Source organism: Topomyia yanbarensis, chromosome 2 (genome assembly GCF_030247195.1).
Source record: "Topomyia yanbarensis strain Yona2022 chromosome 2, ASM3024719v1, whole genome shotgun sequence".
Classification (NCBI taxonomy): domain Eukaryota; kingdom Metazoa; phylum Arthropoda; class Insecta; order Diptera; family Culicidae; genus Topomyia; species Topomyia yanbarensis.
In genome coordinates, this window is record NC_080671.1 from 85,750,899 (window position 1) to 85,772,920 (window position 22,022).

The window sequence follows — 22,022 nt, forward strand, 5'->3', positions numbered from 1 at the left end:
AACATAGCACAGGAGCCAAGATTACATCAACGGATGAAACACTTAGATATCAAATACCTTTTCATCCGGGATCTCATCAAAAAATGGTAGAGTAAAACTACAGTTCATCCCGAGCGTCGATCAACCTGCAGATGCCTTCACTAAGGGGTTACCTAAAAATATACACAGAAGGTTATTCGGTGTATTGAATGTGCAAATTGCGGGGAAGTATTGAAAAAGAATATTTCGCAGTGATATACGTACGAAATATTCTTTGTGTATAAACAATTTGCCATTCATACAGAACGGCACTTGACAGTAAGAGCTGTCATACGGAACGTGCTATAAAAAGCTCTGAGACATCATCTGACAGAACGTCATGTGACAAAAGCTTCAAGTGGGCAACATGAGCTTTTACATATGGACGCCGCGTATGGATATGTTGTTTACTATAGACAAATGGTATGATAGGGTACGACAGTCAATAAGGGACTGTGATAAAAAGTGCATGAAATATCAATCGATATCGAACTATGTTATTATTATATAACTTGACGAACATGAACCAAATAAAGTTATCTCAAACCTACCTACAGAAATACTTCGAGGTTCTTACGGTATTATCAACAGGTTATGGGCCCAGGGGATACCTGATCGAAGGCTATTCGTTGCCCATATCTCAACAGTAATCCTACATAACAAGATACATGAAACGTAACGTCAAACTTATATTTACATAGACCCCTGCTGCACGTTTGACAGAATGAACCACAATATGGGTCATTCCACGCGAAGTGATCAAAAAAAATGCAAACTTGAAATCGACCTTCACGGATTTGAACAAAATTTGGAGGAATTGTTCATCTAGGGCCAATATATAAAAACCCAAATTTTTGTGTGGATTGAACCACCCCTCGGGTCATGGGAGCACCCCCTGTTTTGGAAAATTACCAAAACCCTTGATTTTCTTTTGATCATATCTCCGGTTCTATTGACTCTAGAATCAAACCACAAGATGGCTTTTGAAGAAAATTGTTCAAGGAGTCTAGGAAAAAATATTATTTTTTGCCGACAGTGCTGCCAACTATGCAATTTTTCCAGTTAAATATTAAAAGTTAATTTTACTCTCAATACATATATTTTAATTTTGAAAATTTTAATGCCATCACGTTCCTCAGACATTTTTAAACAAAAACACTTATCGTCCCAATATAATATGAGCGCATCCTGAGATATACCATTTTGAAGGGAAAAACTTCGATTTTCTCATATAAAAATCCATTTTTATTGACCAAAATTGAGAAAATCTTCAAACGGTCATAAAAATCGAACCTGATCTGCTAGAAGCAAACCAAATACGTAGTTTTTCATCATTTCTCGTCTACTTCACTAAAAATTATGTTTGAACTCAGAATACTCAAGTTGGTTTTTTAGTGTTGTGCGCTTGCGATTTTATATGGAAAATTGCGGTTTTTTCTCTTCAAAACGGTGTATCTCAGGATGCGCCCATATTATATTAAGATGATAAGTGTTTTTTATGTAAAAATGTCTGAGGAACGCGATGGAATTAAAATTTTCAAAATTAAAATATATGTATTGAGAGAAAAATTAACTTTTAATATTTAACTGAAAAAATCGCATAGTTGGTATCACTGCCGGCAAAAAATAAAATTTTTTCTAGATCCCTTGAACAATTTTCTTCCAAAGCCATCTTGTGGTTTGATTCTAGAGTAAATAGAACCGGATATATGATCAAAAGAAAATCAAGGGTTTTGGCAATTTGCCGAAACGGGGGGTGCTCCCATGACCCGAGGGGTGGTTCAATCCACACAAAAATTTGGGTTTTTATATATTGGCCCTAGATGAACAATTCCTCCAAATTTTGTTCACTTGTAAGCCATCAACATGGTTCTTCTGCTTAAACTTAATCTGAATTTTAGTTTGCGTCGCATACCTCCCTATTTCCCATCAAGGGGTAACACAAAAAGATGTCAACACTAAATATAGCAAAAAATTCAGTACCAAATCCTTCCAAAAGAGTCTGGCTTTCTTCGCAGAAAAACTACCTAATGCACTACAAAATCCGCCAAATAATTCAATCTTCGATATTATATGAATTCAGGAAAATATATTCCTTACACAAATTACACTTGGAAGCAATGACGATTTTCATTTGTTGGGTTCCGACTGTCACAGAGCGCCTATTGACAGGCCACTGATTTACGATTGAAAATATTTTCTTGAGTTGTTTAAAGCTCGGCTGCGTACTGACGATCGTGATCCGTTATCGGTTTATGAAAGTAGTAGCAATGATGCTGAGGATGGCGGTGATCTTTCGATTCAGTTTCTTTTTATATTTTCTGTTTACCTCCTTATCAGATGATGCGATCCAGATTCTTCCAAGGTTGTCGTTCTGGATTCTCTAACAGTACAAATTCGAAAAATACCAGTATTCCAACCGGTAATTAATTTTAAGTTATCATCGAGTGATAATTTTCATAAAAAGGCGCTTAATCACTTTCTAGAAAACAACATATCACTCAAGCTTAGGTACTAATCGGGTACTATTTAAGACGATTAGGCTTCTTAGCCTTTTACCCCACTGTGATAGTGAGGAAGAAAACGATTATTTTTTTCAAATATGCATACGTCACTAACTCATAACATAATAACAAGGTAGCACGTTATGACATTTAAATAGGCAAAATGCCACTGCGCTACAGTTGATGGAAATGCTAAAACCCACTTGATGTTGAACTTTTCATGTTGAGAATCAGTTGCACAATTGCGTGACGTTTCCCGTTGAAAAGGGGGAAATATTGGCACATTGTGTACATGCATGGTGGCATAGTGTTTCTCTGCCATATACGTATGCCGGTACAATGGGTGGGCGAGTCAGTACCTCTTTGTCCAATTGAATATTTAAAAGTGTCTGTCAATATTCTAGCGATGAATATTGAAGTATACAGCGAATGAACTTTAACCATATTCTTATTTTTCGTCCTGAACTAAAGGGGTTTTTTTCAAATAATTCAATCAAATGTAGATAAGTGATTAGTAAGTATTACCGTAGTTTACTCTATTCAATCAAATTGTTAATATAATAATCAAAAGACAAAGATACTTATTGAATGCTATTAACTCTGCACGAATTTGTAGGTTAAGGCAGTAAAGTAACTATGTTAATAGACTAGACTAAAATAACAAAAAAATGACGTGACCCATTCATAATCCCAATTGAAACATTTCACGTATTTGCTACTTTGCAGCATTCATTGACGGCATTGTGAGACACAAATATTGAAATCAAAATATGAATAATAAATATTCGAGCACAAGAAGTTCAAACAGCATAAAAGAAATCTTGCAATGAAATCGTACTTTTTTAACTTTTACAACATTCCGTAAAAATAAATCCATCTGACTGACATCAACACTATTCCACATCATTCTTAATCGTCATCCATTTGTTCCATTACACCCACTACCGACCATATTATGTGATAATTTCCCCCGGGCAAACGCCTCCTTGCCCCCGTGGAAAGCGACCGTCGGTCGGCCAGCTGAGCTGCAAAATGTCAGCCAGGAAAGGCGACAATGTAGAATTACGAACAAACTATACCAAGGCTGCAATATCGCACCCATTCGGCGACAATGGGCAACCTATTCAGCACATGGTTACGGATGTACGCGGGCGGTACCTGCATGTATGTAGGTATGGCTGACTGGCTGGGCAGAGGAAAATTTTCTCCTATTATACGCACGCACTCACCATCACTTGCGCAATGATGCAATATGAAAAGGATTCCTGACCTGACTGTACTGTGCCTACCAACACGTTTCCGTCTGATGTTTGCGTGCGAACCTGCGAATTGTGTGAACCTGGTCGGAACTGGGCATACGTTTTCCTCGTGCATCAAAATAGAGCCAAGTCAACAGGTCGTTTTTGTCGTGAGCATAAACACATAATCCACTCCCACGATGGTGATTGTTCATGTTGGTGCAATGTCAATGAAAATGCTACCAATACTAGGCCTACTAGTCAGTCAAACCATGCGGAATTTGATACGGAGTCCTTAATGAAGTCAGCATGGATCCAGCTCAAATGCAAAAACCGAATCCGAAACCGATTGAGTCGGAATCCAGTTCCGGAATGGGTTTAGCTGGGTAACAGCATACAGGGCCTGCGGATATCGTGGGAAGTATGGGTAGTACTACCCACTCGAAAATAACCAAGAGGGGAAATACCCACTCGAAAGTTTTGAACAAACTAAAACCTGACATTGACCGCATATTTATCTTACGCCCAAAATGCATGCGTCTGAACTTCTCGATGCACAATAATTTAATTTTTTTTATTCAGATGCAAATTTCTTTTGGCTTACAATTAAAATTTCTTGAAAATAGTGTATAATAATTAGGATTTGTTCAAAATTTAAACTTATTTTTTTAGTAACACTAAAGGAATATCTTTTGACACATCTATATCTTAAAACAAAGAATTCAGATCGATATGCAGAAAAAAATTAGAGCATTTTAATTCAGACTAGAGGATGCAGTTAGAAATATTTTCAAAGACCAGATATTTAAAAAAAACTCGAACTATTATTTCATTTACAATTGAAACAAGGAGAGAAACTATTAGGCTTATTATAAGGTAGGTAAAAGATATACACAAGAGGAATTGATTTCAACATCTGAGTAGCAGAGACCGTATCAGGGAAAGTGAAAAGAGGGCGAGCAACAATGATAGGGAAAAGAAAAAATTAAACTTGCAGATTTTTGGCAAACGGAAGAATACTGCAGGACATCCTGAACCGGATCGCCAACAGCCCTCCTTGGATCTGCTAGGAACTCTTTTGGGACCAGATTTCCAGGTAGCTGTTAGCATATCAATCAAAAAAGAAGAGACAATTAAATATGGCTATCTATCGTGTTCAAGATCGAGGATGGCTAGCACAACTCGAATGAAGGGATTCGTTTAACGGAAATCTGGCACAAGGGCAATAGGCGCACGACCAGACAACATGTTTAATGTTGCGATAATCGTCACCAAAAGCGCAGAGATCGCTCTACACGAACCCACTACACCGGAGATGCTCATCCAACGTGTAATAACTGGGCATGATCCGAGATATCATCCGAATAAAGTCACGAACCTTATTCGTCCCCTTGAACCAGGGCTTGTTTGTGCCTTGGGAATTCCTAAACTTCCATTGTTCAACGAAATTTGCCAATTTCGAGCGTCCTCTGACAAGAAATACTGAAAAACTCGTTGAAGTTCAACGATCTTTCATGAATATCACCTACTAATGCCTAACTGTACACTTTATCTCATTACCATTCTAATCTAAGTGTCCGCCTTCTCATTACCCGGAGTGGACGAATTCATACTAAGATAATCTGATATGATTTTTTCAGATAAAGAACTAAGGAACTCCCATGTTTTCTCCCGGAAATGCAAGGAATGCTTTCCATGCTCCATCGAATGGAGAGCATCCTTAAAACAGTCATGATGTGGAAATAGTCGTTGAAAGATTAATATAAAACCATCAGTTTTATGGGGAGAATGTATGCAGCACAGTCTCTTTTGTGATCACCCTCATTACTACATGTCATCATAATTAGCATAGAAGCGATGCGTAGCTGTCATTAGCTAATGAACGCTACAGCAATATGCGCATTACAATGCTTAGCGAGCATCTTTGCTGTCAGCCAAATTTGTGTTTTCAAAGAGCAATCATTAAGTTTAAATAAAGTAGTCTCATTTCATCGTGAAACATCAATTGTAGATCTATATGGAACACTGTTGTCGCCGAAAAAAGCTTTTTGGTTTCATGTATTCCGATCAACGGTTGAATAGAATACACAGCCACCAGATGAAACATTATTTATCTCGTTAATCCGTCGACAAACCGTGACCAATAACCGCGTTTTCAGCATTCATTAAGTTTTTCATTTGCGTTTCCAACGTTGCGTATATTCGGAAAAAATCGGGCGATCCGACATTCAAAAAGTCCTTATAGGACCTTTTCGCGTATAATTCTGAGTGCTGTCTACCCACCACGAAGTGGGAGACCGTTTACTGCTGTTCGCGCCGGCTCGCGTTTCGTCTGACCTTTAATCGCAGTGTCGATAATCAAGCCTGTTAAAACCTTGTGTACTTCTACCAGAGGAATTTCTTGTTTTGATTCGGTTGTTTCGGATATAGTGGACGCGTAGCTGTTCCAATCAATACTTTGATGATAATTCCAATGCGGTGGTGGAGTAGTCTTGGTCATGTCTTGAAGTCTTCTTGAACCAGCTGAGGTGCGATGTATAAGGAAACAACAGGGGCGGCGAAACACTTTACGCCCGAGTGGGTAGAAAGCATAGGGTGAGGGGTCCATTAGTAAAGATTTTTTCCCTTTTCGTAATGCACACGCTTACATTACATTCACATTAAATCACGTTCGTTTATGCAAATGGAATTGTGATGCATCGATGTTTTCAAATGTGTGTAGTGCGAGATACATGCGTTGCACATCTAAATTTTTCGAAATTGTTCAAAATTTCAAGTGGGTAATTACCCACTCGGTTATTTTCGAGTGGGTAGTACTACCCATACTACCCACGCTTTCCGCCGGCCCTGGGGAACAATGTCTGCCTTTGATTCGGACTTGACAACCGACAACTTCAATATTTGATACCGAGGATTAACTCGGCCCTGGCGAATAATGTTAAAATTGTGGAAGATTTACATCGGAATCCAAATACATCGTGTTAAACCTAGGAAAATCATGGGAATGAAATATAGGGACACACTCAATTCCTATTAGTTTCTAAGATTTCCGAGACGAGGATCCACTTACTTCGGTTTTGTAATAGCGCCCATCAAAGGGCACTTTCAGGCCTTTACAAGGGAGTTTAGGAGCGGAAATGATTTTCTTTTTTCGAAAAGCTATATGCACATTAGAACATGTTCCCTCAATGGGATTGTCAGACTCTCGCTCTATAGTGGACAAGGGACGTTCCTACATTGGGTAGCTGTATGACCCAATTGATCGCCGCAATGCTTTCATGCCCTGAGGTACAAAAAGGCGAACAGGTAGACGAACCCCGTTCAAAAGAACAAAGTTTGGAAGAGTAAATCCGGTAAAGGGCTCGACATGAGACTGATTGAAAATAAATTATCGATTTTTGCTGAACGCTATTGCTTGCAAACTAAAATTTTCACTAAGTGAAGCAAAGGTTCTGAAAGGAGCCAACTACATATTTCGCAATAAGGGCCCCTGTCGGAGAATTCACCTTCTATCTCTACTTCCCAAGCGGGTACGTAGACATGATACTTCTTCGTTCACGACCGAGTTATGTGTAGGTAGTTTAAGCGATATATCTATGCTGTTAAATGGGTTATCTTTGTATCCGGAAGTAGTCCTTCTAAGGGCCTGTTTTATTAGATGAATATAATTTATATCGGAAAGGAAATTTATCGGCATTATTTTGTTATCGGAGAAATATGTAAATCGATCTCCAGCCAGAGCCAGAGGGGTTGTCTGTTGTTGGAGATACCTTCCCATTAGTCAACACTATATTCCAAATAGCCGCAAGGTATAATCCGGGAATTTTTACTTTCACTGATATACAGCATGTCTGAACCTTTGTTACTACGAGTAGAAACAACTCCGAAACTTACTATCCACTCGGGAGAAAAGTGTTTCGCCGGCCCTGGCAGCATGGAAGGTCCTGATATGGAATAGAATGGTACGCAGATCATATATTTTCTTAAATTAACCTCATCATTCGTAGGATCTTTAAAAACAGTTATCACTATTAATTTATGAAACTATTAGGAAGTTAGCTATCCTCATAAGGTTATATGTGCGAAGAAAAGAATAAAATGTTTTGTTTTATTCATTATTGGTTTGCTTGTTAACTATGATACCTTAAAAATAGAGGTTTTGAGGATATGGAAGGATCGAAAATCCTCCCCGCATTATAATACTAGGCATGACTTTCCTACGGTGACGGAAGCAGTTAGACCGAATGGATCATAAAGCCGGAACCCATTCGGCCGAATGGGCCATAAGGCTGAGTGCCATGAGATATAAAACTTCTGAGCTAATTTGACTGTGCGAACAAAAGTAATATTTTACTTTATTTGACCTAACTTAAGGCCTCTTATATTGCGATGCGTAGCACTTAGCAGCATCAGTACAATCCATTTCGTGCTATGACGTATTGTAATGCTTTTCACATGATGGATGTGTTTATTGATAATCTAAGAAAATCTATTGCTTAGTTTTCCTTCTTCAAATCATGAGCTGATCTTTTCAATTTTCACACAACTGTGATTGCGGCATTTGTCCGCATCATGAACAGCCTGAGAAGAAGCGGTAGCTATTTCACAACGGTATCCAGCCAAAGATGACTAGGGGAGTAGGTCGAATGGACTTTAGGTCGAAGGTAATGAAGCCGAATTTTTAATAAAGAAGCAGAAGTTAATCCTGCGAAGCTTCCAGGTCTTCTCCGCATGAGAAAAATTTGCGTTGCTCTACTAGACGAATCTCTTATTGAGAATTAACCGTCATAAGACAGTTGTCTTTCGTTTAAATTAACTTTAATAAACGAATAAATGGCACTGGTCTCATAAGCCACTCGTCGTATGTTCGAGCCACAGCCGTGAAGCATTCTTAGCGATCAGTACAACCGGAGAACTGTACGCTAAAAATCGGCTGAAAAGATGGTTATGAATGACGTTCCCCTAATATCGCTCGCTATTTTTTCATATATGTTATTCAAATTGAATATGTCCAATGTCCATACTGTGCCAATTATCAATCGTAATAAACGTGTGCGAAATTGACGCGAAAACTTGGCGAATTTTCGCTTTCTCATCCGATTGTGACCTCTGGCGTTACACCATACAAAGAATACGGTTTATATTCGGCTTCATTGAGCCCATTCGCACCGCAACAAGAATTCCACGCTGCTCAAGCGCATGCGGTGAAGCAAGTGCGATGCTACATAACTGAGACTAAGGCGCATAAATGCCTTATCTGCACCACTAAGAAGCAAACCCGTAACCTTGCTATTGGTGGACCTTCGTGTCCCTTCGGTGAGGCAAACAAGAAGAAGCCGTGAACGTCACACAGTTAAATCTTAACCATTGTGCAGCAGCCCAACAGCTGTTGTGGAAGCCGGTCGCGGAATCGGCAATTGGGTGTCGGACGGGTCCGGGATGGTGGCAATATGTACAACGGGACGGTTCCCGGTTCAAGAGGTAATACACTCCTCCGCCGAGGGTGTTGCGATTGCCAAGATCAATGGTGTGTTCTATTGTAGCTGCTACGCTCCACCAAGGTGGCCCATAGAACAGTTCAACCAGATGATCGACAGGCTCTCGTCCGACCTAGTGGGCCGAAAACCGATAGTCATAGCGGGAGACTTTAACGCTTGGGCAGTAGAGTGGGGCAGCCGATGTATAAATAGCAGGGGCCAAGCGCTACCGGGGGCGCTTGCGATACTCGACGCTGTGTTAGCCAATAATGGCTCCGCTAGCACATTCCGGTGAGGCATGGATTAACGTAACATTTGCCAGCCCGGGTCTGGTTCCAGGCATGGAATGGAGGGTAGACGAGGGCTACACCCATAGCGATCATTTAGCTATTCGCTTTAGGATCAACTATGGTGTGCAGCATCAGAGGGCGGGAGATCCCTGTCAGGTACGCGGGTGGAAGTCCAATCACTTTGACATCGAAGCTTTCACCGCGGCCCTGGGACTGGAGGCCAACACCGACAGTCTAAGCGGGGATGCGCTGGTAGCCGTTGTATCACGCGCGTACGACGCCACTATTCCGAGGAAAACCCTGCCAAGAAACGGCAGATGCCCGGTATACTGGTGTAGTGCCTAGAATTCAGCTCTACGGTCAGCCTGCCTCAGAGCTAGACGTAGGATGCAAAGAGCTCGCACCGAGGATGCAAGAGAGAATCGCCGTGTAGTGTTTCGAGCTGCGAAATGGGCCCTTAACAAGGCAATTAAAAGCAACAAGAGAGCGTGTTTCGACAACCTGTGCGAGAGTGCCAACGCGAATCCGTGGGGTGACGCCTACAGAATCGTGATGGCCAAGACCAAAGGGGGCTGTTCACCCCCAGAACGGTCCCCGGACCGGTTGGCGACGATTATCTAAGTACTCTTCCCGTCCCGAGCCACAAGCCCCTTGCCACCTGCACTACGAGAGAGTGCGGGCGCTGCCCGAAATGGTGGCTCCGGTGACGAATAAAGAATTACTCGCAGTGGCTAATTCCCTAGCAATGAACAAAGCTCTAGGGCCGGATGGAGTTCCAAACAGCGCTCTCAAGGCAGCGATCATAGCGAACCCGAACATGTTCAGGCTAGCTATGCAGAGATGCCTTGACGAGTGTCGCTTCTCCGATAGATGGAAAAGGCAGAAATTGGTGCTGTTGCCGAAGCCCGGGAAGCCGCCAGGCGACCCATCGGCGTACAGACCAATCTGTCTGATCGACACGACTGGCAAATTTCTTGAGAGCACCATCCTCAACAGGCTAACCCGTACTCAGAAGGCACGGACGGCCTGTCAAGCAACCAGTTTGGCTTTCGGAAGGTTAAGTCCACGGTGGACGCTATTAACTCAGTGACAAAGACTGCCGAGATAGCGATCCAACGAAAAAGGCGAGGCATTCGATACTGTGCGTTAGTGACACTTGACGTGAAGAACGCATTAAACAGCGCAAGCTGGGATGCCATCTCGTTACATCGGCTTAGCCTACCGGTGGGTCTGTACCGGATCCTGAAAAGCTACTTCCAGAACCGCGTACTGCTATACGAGAAAAGGGTTCCTATTACCGCCGGAGTCCCGCAGGGCTCGATCCTAGGCCCGGTATTATGGAACCTCCGGTATGACGGGCTTCTGAGACTTATGTTCCCTCCTGGGGTACAGATCGTCGGCTTTGCGGACGACGTAACCTTGGAGGTCTACGGGGAGTCAATCTCCGAGGTAGAATTGACCGCAGAACACGCGATCAACACTGTGGCGGAGTGGATGAGCGCGAGAGGCCTGGAGCTCGTTCAAAATAAGACGGAGACCACCGTCGTCGTCAACAACCGCAAGTCGGTACAACATGCAGTTATCCAGGTGGGAGAAGTCGTGATCACTTCACAGCGGAGTCTGAAGTCTCTCGGAGTCATCATAGACGACAAGCTGACCTTCGGCAGCCATGTCGACGATACGTGCTTCGACTGGTGTTGCGGCATTATCGAGGATGATGTCAAACAACTCAAAGGTGTGCGCCAGTAGACGTAGGCTACTGGCAGGCGTTGCCGTATCTATCCTCAGGTACGGCGGCCCGTACTGGTCAAGAGCATTGAGGGTAACCAGTTACCTGCAAAAACTGAAGAACATCTACCGCGTGATGTGTCTCAAAGTGATATCTGCTTACCGCACCGTATCACACGATGCATCCTGCGTGATAGCGAGCATGATGCCAGTCGGGCTAGTCATCCGGGAAGATGAGGAGTGCTTTGAGCTACGTGGTAATATAGGAGCCCGCGAGCGCACCAGGGTGGCTTTGGTCGCCAGATGGCAGCGTGAGTGGTGGAAAGGTAGGTGGACCCACCGGCTGATACCTAACATTTCGAGCTGGGTGGGAAGACCCCATGGGGAAGTTCACTTCCATCTGACACAATTGCTGTCGGGACATGGCTGCTTCCGACAGTACCTCCACAGGTTCGGGCACGCAGAGGTCCCCGCCTGCCGTGACTGCCCAGGTGTAGACGAAACTGCAGAACACATACTGTTCGTAAGTCCTCGTTTCGATGTCGTAAGAAGAGCAATGCTTGACGTCTGTGGCTGGGACACAACCCCTGATACCCTTATTCAGCGGATGTGTCAATCGGTGGAGAAGTGAAACGCAGTCTCGACTGCAACCACCCAGATTGCCTGTAGGATACAGGGGATCTGCCGTACCGAGCAAGAGACGACGGGCACGACTAACTTGTGATTGGTTAGTTGGAGCGGAAAGGGCTGAGCGCGAAAAAGTGAGCGAATGGTTTGTTCATGCTGAAGCAGGTTTGGCGCAGCGACTGGCAACCGCATAAGGGGTAAACCCAGCCACCCCGAAGCAAGGCAGAAGAGTGAGTGAATAGGCGTATATATGGACTGCCTCATGCCAATATGGGAGGGTCATAGCGTAGGGACTTCGCTATTGATACCTCGTGGCGTAGCAGAGGAGTGAAGGGTGAGCATCCAAGTCAGTCTCACATGGTATGTTAGAGGTGAGCACAAAAGTAAGCTTCACAAGGTACGAAAAAGGTGAGCATAAAAGTAAGCCTCACATGGAGTGTTAGAGAGTGAATCAGGGTGTGACAGAGCGAGCACCCAAGTAAGCCTCATACAGAATGTATGAACGGATGAGCGAGAGTGAGTGAGTACATCAAGTACAGCCATCACCCCAGAAGTAATACCGACAGGTAGTCCCTCCAGTGGCTGTCGATCCATTGTATGTATGTGCAAATCTTACTGAATATGTAATATACGTTTCCACCATTGTACTGAAGTGATAGTTTTTGTTTGTGATTTTTGTTTTCACTTGACATTATCACTGCACAGTACGTTACGCTCATTTTTTTCGGCAAAAGCGACATCTGCTGGTGAGTAGCTGAGTTGTCGCACGTTGCGTGCAAGTTCGCTTCCATTGACGCACGTTACCCGTTAGCGTTTTCCTGCGCATATTGCATACCCGCTAGGCGTTATTTCAGCATGGCTTGTAACAACTGCTCGAAAGTGGTTAATGATTCTGATCGAATCACATGTCGTGGATACTACGGAAATTCGTTCCACATGATATGCGTCAAGATGGATTATGATGTTCGTGATGTCCTGGGAACCCACCCACGGAATCTATTCTGGATGTGCAACGACTGTGCTGACTTATTCTCAAATGATAATTTCCGTAGAATGGCTTCGAGTTGTTGCGACATAGCACTTGACGACAATTCTCTGAAATCTATAAAGAATGACATAGCTGATTTGAAAGATGTCGTCAAAGCTCTCTCGGTTAAAGTTGACTCAAAACCGCTATCCCCAACTATAACGCCTTGGAAAGGAATTGCTGGATATAATCCAGTTTCAAACACGCCTAAGCGCAAACGCGAAGATGATTCGCTCAAAACAAAAATTTCTAATATTCGTGGATCCAAAGCTGCGTTTGAAACAATAAAAACAATTTCACCACCTGAGGAGCTGTTATGGGTTTACTTGTCAGCATTCGATCCCAGCACGACGGATGATGAAGTTTCTACCCTTGTGAAAGATTTCTGAGCTTCATTACTTTCAAAGTTGGCGTTAGCAAATCATACAGGGATAAGGCTCTGTCCAAAGACTCTTGGCCGGAGAACATCTACTTCCGTGAATTTGTGTCCAATTCAAAAATCCAACGACCTATTATCAGAATTGCGGCGGAGAAGAATCCATCTGGTGGTGGACAGTAGCGCTAAGCTATTCTGGATAAACTCGAACCTAAAACATTCTGGAAGCATGCAAACGAGCAAAGAAAGGAATCCGGGTTGCCTTCAACCATGAGCTATGGAGGACGTATGAGCTCTAGTTTACAGGAGATTTGCCAACTATTCTCTGAAAAGTTCGCGAGTGTTTTCTCCAACGAGAAACTGACACCGACCCAGGTTTCACGCGCGGCTCTTAATGTACCTCAATCATACCACTCTTTGAACTCTATCAATATCGACAATAATATGGTACAACTGGCGATTGGCAAAATGAAGGCTTCAACCTCGGCAGGCCCAGATGGTACACCAACTATTATTCTAAAAAAATGCTCTGCCGGTCTAATTGAACCTCTTTGTCATCTGTTTCAATTGTCGGAATATTTCCCGAACTCTGGAAATCCTCCTTCATGTTTCCAGTTCACAAAAAAGGTGATAAAAAGGTAGTTGACAACCACCGTGGTATTACAACGCTAAGCGCAGTTCCAAAGCTGTTTGAAACGGCTGTGTTGGAACCTATCTCCAGCCACTGCAAACAGTATATCTCCGAGACTCAGCATGGATTTATGCCGAAACGTTCAACATCTACGAATCTTCTGTCGTTCACAACATATGTTACAGATGCCATGTCGGACGGCCTTCAAACTGACGTTATCTACACGGACCTTTCAGCTGCTTTTGACAAGATTAATCACGCTATTGCAGTGGCAAAGTTGGATAGACTTGACTTTGGTACTAATATTCTCCGTTGGATGCAATCGTATCTCAGTGATCGTCGTCTAGCAGTCAAGAGTTCTTTGCTTCATCTGGTATTCCGCAAGGCAGCCATTTCGGTCCATTGATTTTTCTTCTGTATTTCAACGACGTCAACTTTTGTTTAGAAGGACCACGGTTGTCTTTCGCCGCCGACCTCAAGTTATACCATAGAATCCGGAATACTGATGATACAGCTTTCCTTCAACGCCAACTGGTAACCTTTGCGGAATGGTGCGAGTTCAACCGAATGACCCTAAACCCCAAGAAATGTACGGTCATTACGTTATTGAAGAAAAAAAAACGCCAATTCGATTCGATTACTGTCTAGCTGAATCCACGATTGACAGAGCGAATTGTGTCAAAGATCTCGGAGTTTTTCTCGATGAACAACTGACGTTTAAGCAGCATATCAGCTATATTGTCGCAAAGGCATCACGCTGCTTGGGGTTCATAATGAGAATATCTAAGCACTTTTCAGATATTTACTGTTTGAAATCTCTCTACTGCTCACTTGTTCGATCAACTCTGGAATATTGTTCAGTTGTGTGGAACCCTCGCTATCTTAACGGTGTCCATCGAATTGAGACAGTACAGCACAGATTTGTTCGGTTTGCCCTTCGTCGATTGCCTTGGAGCAACCCTCACCAGCTGCCAAGTTACGAAAGCCGGGGTTTGCTTATTGGACTCGATACATTGCAAGTGCGGCGGGAACTATTCCGTGCTATGACGATTTCGAATATTTTGCAAGATCGAATTGACTGCCCCGAGCTCCTCAGTGCGATAAATATGAACGTTCACCCTCGCGCCCTTCGCAATAATTTATTCCTCCGATTACCTCTTCGCCGGACTAAAGGGCGAACACGAAATTATTGCGACACATTCAACAGGGCATAACTTTTTTACCATTGGGTAAAAATCAACCAAATTTTGCACACTTTCTCATTGATGTGTATTGTTTACATGCTGTCAAACTCGAAGTCGTGTTTTTCGATTCAACGAAAATGGAGGTGAACCAACGCGAGTCGAGAAAACAAATTCTTTTCAAACACCTGAAATTTCCTGACCTGTCGCACCGGCAGTTGGGAAAAATGTTGAACATTCACCATTCAACCGTCTCCAGAGTGAAGCGGTTCCAAAAGCGGTTGACGTTGGACCACGGCAAAGGAGCTGGAAGAAAACCGGGACCGGAGAACAAAAAGACGGAGGGAAAGGTGAAGCGGATGAGCAAATCCCAACGTCTCAAGCCGTGATTTGGCTAAAAAGATCGGCATGTCGCAGAGCTACGTCCAGAATGCAAAGAAGAGAGCTGGACTACATACATACAAGGTACAGAACTTCCCAAACCGTGATGAGCGGCAACAATCGACGGCTAAAACTCGGGCACGGAAGCTCTACGAGAAGATGCTGACAAAATATGGCTGCTGTGTGATGGACGACGAAACGTATATAAAAGCCGATTTTAAGCAAATTCCGGGGTTGCAGTTTTTCACCGGCAAGAGCAAGTTCTATGCGGACGACAAATTTAAGAAGAAGAAAATGTCGAAATTCGCCTCCAAATATCTCATTCGGCAGACCATCTGCCTTGCGGACTGAGGAGTGAGCCTTTCGTGACAAAAGGCACAGTAAATGGCGAGATCTACAAATCTGGGTGCCTCGAGAAGCGCCTTTTGCCGTTCTTGCAGCAGCACGACGAAGCTCCGCTATTTTGACCAGATTTGGCATCATGCCACTATTCTAAAAGTGTCCTGGAGTGGTATGAGGCCAATTCTGTCCATTTTGTTTCAAAGGACATGAATCCGCCAAACTGTCCGGAGCTGCGCCCGGTGGAGCAGTACTGGGCAATTATGAAGCAGGAACTTCGGAAGAGCAAGAAGACAGTCAAAGACGAGAAGGACATGTTAAGAAAATGGGAAAAAACTGAGAAACTGGTACCGGATGACACTGTAAAGACTTTGATGGAGGGCATCAAGCGAAAATGCGTTTTACACTCAAGGCTCAATCGATTAACTTTTCTTTTGATTTTTGAAGTAAATATATGTATAAAACTACCCTAAAATTTTGGCTTGATTTTAAACATTATAAGAAAATTGGCATGACATTTTCGGTGTCGCAATAATTTCGTGTTCGCCCTTTATTCACACACATTATTACACGAAAACAGTTGATAGTCTCGCCCAAAACATAAACAATAAATAAATAAATATTAAACATAAACTTTAAATAAATATAATATTATCAGATCCAAAATCACGATAATGCGCTTGATATAATTAATTGTTGTTGACAACCAATATCTAGTTTTTCGGGTTACACATTTAAAAAAGCGCCCCGAAACAGCATTCGCCCTAGCGCACGGACACGAAAAAATGAGAACCGCAAAATTTTGTGAGAAAGAACATGGCTACATGGCAGCCACGAAAAAGATATATATGTTTTTCATAATATTACCGTCGCTGAGAAACAGATGGAGGTCCAAATTGTCCAGCCGCCCGAATTGACCCATTCCCCCTACATACTTTTTTACATTTTGTGGCACCGTGTAATCTATAACAGAGGTTATTGTTAGTTACACATAACATTCGAGAACGCTGGCATTTATTTCAACGTAACAATCCCGTAAATTTCATCACACAAACACTACACCAGCAAACAACAAATAACACTAAAGCATAGCTCACCCTACGAAAAAGCACCCCCCACCCCTTCCTTCATCCTAGCCATTAGGCTTACAACGCTAATGCTGCGAAAAAGTGAACCCAATTATCCCGTTGTGCAGTCCAGCCAACCTCCCTTGAATCGCAATTGAACGACCCATGACACAGAAGACGTCACAAATTGCGATGATAGTGATGGACTTTTCGAGATAAAAGAAAGGTGGAAAATTCGTCGCCATTAGCGTGGGTTGGGAAAAAGGTTGATTTTTGCTTAATGAATAAAACGTATGGCACCGTGTATTGGGGAATCAATCTTTTATACTCACCCGAAATAGACCACTCTGTTCAGGTGGAGCAACAATCTGTGTTCAGCTGTGCCAGCAGACTTCTTAACAAGAATCCTTTAATCCCATCTTTGCTGGAAATTCGCACCTTTCCAGCCTGCTACACTAGAGCACTTTCCCGGGGCACAGCCCCACCCGAAGGGTCCACTACACCACTCGATCACTTATTTTCGGCTTTTTTCCAAGGTAAAACTTAACAATTGCCCTTGTAAAAGAACTGAAAAACCAAAAAACAGTGGAAAATTTTCCAGATAATTCCACAGACAATATGTTCTGTTACCGAGCTTTTCACTTCACCTTTCAGGATGAAAAATCTGCTCAAGACTGAACCTCCGCTTCCGAGGGAATCTTCCTGCAAGACGGTTTAGATAAGGCTGCGAAATGAGCGTGAGTATCGAACTCCGGAAAGAGCGTGAGCCAGAGAAACTCAGCCCTCATGGAGTCCCCTGGTAATATTTGGTGAAGGATAAATACTCAGGCACTGCCAACATGGATCGTCGTTGTCATCTACACACTCCTCTGAATCCAAGGCAACTATTGCAGCGTCTATGCCAGTGAACTGTCAGCCCACTGCTGCCCGAAAGGAGCGCCTATGCACTCGATTATCGCAATGACGTCCGTCGAATCGAATCGGTCGATTCGTAAACAACGACAACGACGGATCCGAACTGTACTGTGATGTTTGAATGAAATGGTATTCCACGAGCGATTCCCGTCCGTCAAGTACATGCGTGGGTGCCTTCCGCAAAACTTCGTAACCGTCTGTTGCGCTTTTCCAGACCTATCCCCACCAGTAACCCCTGATACCCGTGCACAAGCACGCTTCGATCGATAGAGCTTCACATTCTCTTCGCGCAGGCGCTTTTCCCTGTTCAGCGGGCATCGCCAGCAGATGTAGGCAGAGGCACTATTTCATTCAATATCGCCTCCGTATTAATTTATGTAATATGTACCTACCTTCCTGCCTGCCTGCCTATATATGGTTGTAAGGAGCTGGAATGCTAGCCACAACCATATCGCCAAACTAAATAGGTGTCGTGTGTTGACGTAAATGCGCTCACATGTTTTGGGTGCATTTTCCGAGCTTTACATATTAACTATGCCTAGCACTCAAGCAGTGGTGAAGGATACGGTCGTGTAATGTACTATCAGCTACTCTCCGAGACTGACCTTCTCTTCAACCACAATAAAAATCATGTGTTCTACAAACTAGGCTTTTACCCTGTTGTGCTATAGTTATTATACAGTACCAGTAAAAAGTTTTCGACTACCAAGTATCATTTCAAGTTTTTTTGAATACTTAATCTACACTAGCCTGGCAGCGATTTGTTAGACAAAAATTCAAGATAGCTCGTTGAGCGCCGGCCTAAAAAAGTTTCCTCTTAACCTAATAAGAACACCTCAAAAATTTAAAACCGATCCAAGAAAAATAAATGGACCCGAAAATGAATTGAAGTGAACTAAAGGCAATTTTAATGACATTTTGCATCTTTCCACTTATTTCCTTATATAAATTATTTAAAAAAATTTAAATTTCGTGAAGTTGGTTACAATGGTGAACAGAAATCGAAGTGTCACATTCGAAATGGAAATGTCATACAATCTTGTGTAATTCTGTTTCACTTGAGTATTGGTCGTCGAATGTAGTAAAGAAGTTATACGAAATTCAATTAGTTTATTTTAAAAATGGCGAGCTCAATGGATTCGACTGTTTTATCGGTGAAAACACGTAAAGCCGATAAAAAGCAAAGACAAATTAGTTTAATTGGGTGTACCCCATTAGACATAAATATGTTAGGCATACGTGCGTTAGGCATAATGGACGTTAGGCATAAAGACGTTTGGCATAATGGAAGTTAAGCATAATAGACGTTTGGTATAATGGACGATTGGCATAATGGACGTTAGCCATAAATTATCATGTTGAAGTATCTTTTACGAAAATAACTTTTTGGTGGTGACAGCCTCGGGTGGTAAGAGCGCAAATGCTTGAACTTTTTTGATGTTGTAGCATTACTCTGGAAGCTGATAGAACTCGATCGACATTTTAAGACAGAACGCAGAACGAATGCACATTGAATGAACGTATAAACAACTTGCACATCTCTAAAATAGGCTTAATAATCTTGTTTAAAATGGGTCTATTTTGTATTGAGACATAAATAACGCACATCAACCCCTTCATGCTAAAACTTTTGATTTAGGTAGAATGCACTCAAAAAACAAGTAAGACCAATAATTGGTACTATAAGAACTTAGAACTAAAGTTCTTGCTAATAGTCTGATATAACTCTGCTGGAGCAGTACTACCAGAGATATTTACAGTTAGCGTTGATAAATGAAATTTTGATATATCTTCACTATTTTCCATTATTGTTGAAAACTGATGAAACGTATCAATTTGAATCGTCTTCGACTATATTTCCTAGCATATATAATGTTGAAAATTTTCTAGGAGAATTGTGTTGAGCACCAGAAGGTAAATATTGAGCAGCTTTCAGCACTGCGAAAGAAGCATCTTTCGGGTTTTTCTTGTTTCTTGAACTCTATGACCACTAGAAAAAATGTTGGGCATGTAAGGGTTAACTTAGATTAGTTTTTCATGCATGCAAGATGAAATTGTCCAAGAAGAAAATATATAACCTTGAAGAACAGCTCATGAAAGAATGATGCATTTTATTATTCATTCAACGAATATTGCTGGTTCTATATTGATTGTCTCCCATATTCTTAAGCACAATGATTGTATCCTCGAGGCCATCACAAATAGAACTACGAAAACTCTTTGATATGATTGATAATCCTGTACTGTGACGAGTTACCGATACAAAAAAGATATCGTCACAAACGTAGAATCCGTAGCCTAATGCTGATCCTGCACATGACACTGCCAGTTTCCATAGGATCCAAAACTTAATGTCTGTTAATTATTTTGTTTGGTTTTTTAATATTTGGATGCAACTCGTCTGTAGTAATAAATCTAAGAGGCTTGAAATATGATTGTGTCAAAACTGTTCACTTAAATGAAGGGATATTTTCATCGTCTCCTCTTCAGAAAAAAAAACTACGCTTGCAAGGGTTAAATATCTCGCTAAAGTTATGCAAAAGTATGGTATAGCAAAGCGTCCTTTTTTCCAATCTGACAAAAACAAGCGAAATCTCTATAATAACGCAAGCCTTGCGGTTATTTTTATAGTTTTGTGAATTATGCCTATCGTCCATTATGCCTAACGTACATTATGCCAATCGTCCATTATTCCTAACGTATATTATGCCAATCGTCCATTATGCCTATCGTCCATTATGCCTAACGTACTTATGACTAACGTATTTATGCCAAACGTTGCGCACCCTGTTTAATTGGTTATGCATCACATAAAACTATGGGGGCCAAATTACCATCAAATAGACAAGTTTTGGAAGTATTTTTTTACAATATGCTTTTTGTGAAACTGTCCGCAAAAGAAAGTGTAAAGACTAACGATCAGAGGCGGATCCAGAAAAAAATTTCGGAGGGGGTCCGAAATTTCGATTTTGAAATTTTCATTATATAATATATAATATGTAATATCCTCATTAAATTTAATTGAGTTTTGGTGGTCGAATTTCGTTCGGAATGATTTGGAGCTCAGATGGAATTCAATTAAAAAACTATTTTAAAATTCCTCAACAAGTTGAAAAATTTCAGGTGGGGGGTCCGGACCCGCAGGACCCTTCCCCTGGATCCGCCACTGCTAACGATTGACACTGCTTCAAATTTTGGCAACAAGCGCGTATACCAACTCGAATTTTATAAATCCGTCGGTAAGCTTCTCAAAATGTATAAAGACTGGAAATGCTTCAAGCTCCTTCTCTAGGACGAACCATCAACCGAATTTGCGTCGATAATGCTGCTATTCTTGCAGCAAATTCCAAGATGAAATCATCTAGTTCCCCGGGCCTTGATGGCATTCTCTCGATTTTTGTTAAAAAGTGCATCAGAGGGCTTCTTAAACCACTTCGGCGAGTCTTCGTGCTATCAACTAACTACTGGAACATTTCCTCCCTGCTGGAAAGCAGCGCAAATGTTTTTAGTTCACAAAACAGGAAACAAATCGAACATTAATAATTATCGGGGAATCTCGTCTTTAAGTACCGTATCAAAACTTTTCGAACTATTTGTTTTGGATTCTATTTTCTTTCTCTGCAAACACTACATTGCAGACGAACAATCGACAACGACCAACCTGCTCTCGGTCACAACATATGTACTCGATGGATTCGCTGACGAATCGCAAACCGATGCTATTTACATGGATCCATCTGTGGCCTGCGACAAAATCAATCATGATATCGTAATAGCGAAGCTGGACAAACTCGGTCTTCATGGACAACTACTGCACTGGTTTCGTTCCTACCTCGATGGAAGGCAACTCCAAATCAGTATTGAGGACTATCTATCTGCACCATTTTTCGCTACATCCGGCATCCCACAAGAAAGCCATCTCGATCCAGTAATATTCAATCTGTACCTTAAAGACGTCAATATCAAATTACAAGGACCACGCCTTTCTTTGCCCGACGACATGAACATTTTTCGACAAATACGGGATAAAAGCGATGCCGAGTTTTTTCAGAGTCACCTGGAGAGCTTTAGTATGTGGTGTAACATACAGATAATGGTTTTAAGCCCGAATAAATGCTCAATCGTTACGTTCACGCGGAAACGTCATCCGATTCAGTTCAACTATCACTTATTCGACTCGATCATTCCAAGATACTCTTACGTCAAAAATCTTAGAGTCATCA

At 42.1% G+C, this 22,022-nt stretch overlaps 1 protein-coding gene across 5 annotated transcripts in view; it reads right to left on the reverse strand.

Moving 5' to 3' along the window:
- The window catches only part of LOC131678721 (receptor-type tyrosine-protein phosphatase N2), a 122,967-nt gene extending 105,283 nt beyond the window's left edge, over positions 1–17,684 (reverse strand). For 2 of the 5 annotated variants that reach the window (XM_058958994.1, XM_058958995.1), the window contains exon 1: positions 17,217–17,678. The gene's annotated coding sequence lies outside the window, so the exon portion shown is untranslated. Of the gene's footprint in view, positions 1–17,216 lie in introns of all 5 variants that reach the window. The other 3 variants (XM_058958996.1, XM_058958997.1, XM_058958998.1) reach the window with 3 other exon arrangements.
- Positions 17,685–22,022: the final 4,338 nt, after the last annotated feature.